The sequence below is a fragment of the Schistocerca piceifrons genome, chromosome 5 (assembly GCF_021461385.2).
Source record: "Schistocerca piceifrons isolate TAMUIC-IGC-003096 chromosome 5, iqSchPice1.1, whole genome shotgun sequence".
NCBI classification, from domain to species: domain Eukaryota; kingdom Metazoa; phylum Arthropoda; class Insecta; order Orthoptera; family Acrididae; genus Schistocerca; species Schistocerca piceifrons.
In genome coordinates this window covers 90,564,850-90,566,283 of record NC_060142.1, presented here as the reverse complement: position 1 = coordinate 90,566,283, position 1,434 = coordinate 90,564,850, and the positions used below count along the sequence as shown (strand labels likewise).

Genomic DNA, 1,434 nt, shown 5'->3' with positions numbered 1-1,434 from the left:
GGTTCAAAATGGTTCAAATAGCTCTGAGCACTGTGGGACTTAACATCCGAGGTCATCAGTGCCCTACAACTTAGAACTGCTTAAAACTAACTAACCTAAAGACATCACACACATCCATGCCCGAGGCAGGATTCGAACCTGCGACCGTAGCAGTCGCGTGGTTCCTGACTGAAGCTCCTAGAACCGCACGGTCACAACGGCCGGCTCTGTACCATGAATTTAGGTATAAAGGGGTAATGCAAATCTTTTGTTGCTGTGTGCAAACGGCCAAAACTCACACATTGTCATCCGGTCCCTCTTGCAGGTTGCCTATCTAACGGCTTCCAGAGGTAACAAAGATTATTTTTTTAGTATTTCATATAATTATTGACCATTTTTAAAAATCTAACATGATGTCATAATCTACTCATTAAGGGTATAATTTTAAATTGACGCTTTAACTCAATAAGTCAAGGTATGAAGCTTGAGGCTGTGTACGTCACTGTGCGCAAAGTCATTTAATATTTGAGAATGAGAGCAGTAGCGACTTCCAGCAAACCTTACACACAATTACAAACCATATCAAACATTTTTCTTGCTTTCATCCCCCCCCTCAAAAAAAAAAAAAAATAAAATAAAATAAAAATAAATAAATAAATAAATAAATAAAGGAAAAAGGTTTATTGCTTCCCCATTTTCGCTGTCCGTCAGGCATGATGTTTTAATTTGTTACTTCCTTACTACTAACTAGGCAACGGCCTTGCCGCAGTGGATACACCGGTTCCCGTCAGATCACCGAAGTTAAGCGCTGTCGGGCGTTGCCGGCACTTGGATGGGTGACCATCCAGGCCATCATGCGCTGTTGCCATTTTTCGGGGTGCACTCAGCCTCGTGAGGCCAATTGAGGAGCTACTCGACCGAATAGTAGCGGCTCCAGTCACAGAAAACTATCATAACGACCTGGACAGCGGTGTGCTGACCACACGCCCCTCCTATCCGCATCCTCATCTGAGGATGACACGACGGTCGGATGGTGCCTATGGGCCACTTGTGGCCTGAAGACGCAGTGCTTTTACTACTAACTACCGGCAGTACATCTTGCAAATGGTGTTCACATACTGTGTCAGTACAAAGAGTTTCGAGACTGGATTAATAAAAACTAGAGTAACAATGGTGGTTTAAATGCTTCAGGTGTTCTACGTACTCCCTCTCAACTGCAGTGCAGCGCACAGAACGTCCATACAACCATCTGAAACTGACAGAGAGATCCTTCTTTGGCATGTTGTTCAATTCACGCGTCACATTGGCTTCAATGTCAGTTATGTCGTCAAAGCACTGAATCGTCAAGTGAATTTCTAGGTTTTTATTCATAACACCACGTCTCGTCAACCGTTATGATTTTTTTATTGAAAAGAACTGGACGCATTTTGCATTTCAACCGAGTCGATACAGGGG

The 1,434-nt window shown here is 43.4% G+C and overlaps 1 pseudogene; it reads left to right on the top strand.

Annotated features, from left to right (window-relative positions):
- The first annotated feature begins 729 nt into the window (after window positions 1-729).
- On the top strand, window positions 730-847 carry LOC124799604 (annotated as a pseudogene).
- Window positions 848-1,434: the final 587 nt, after the last annotated feature.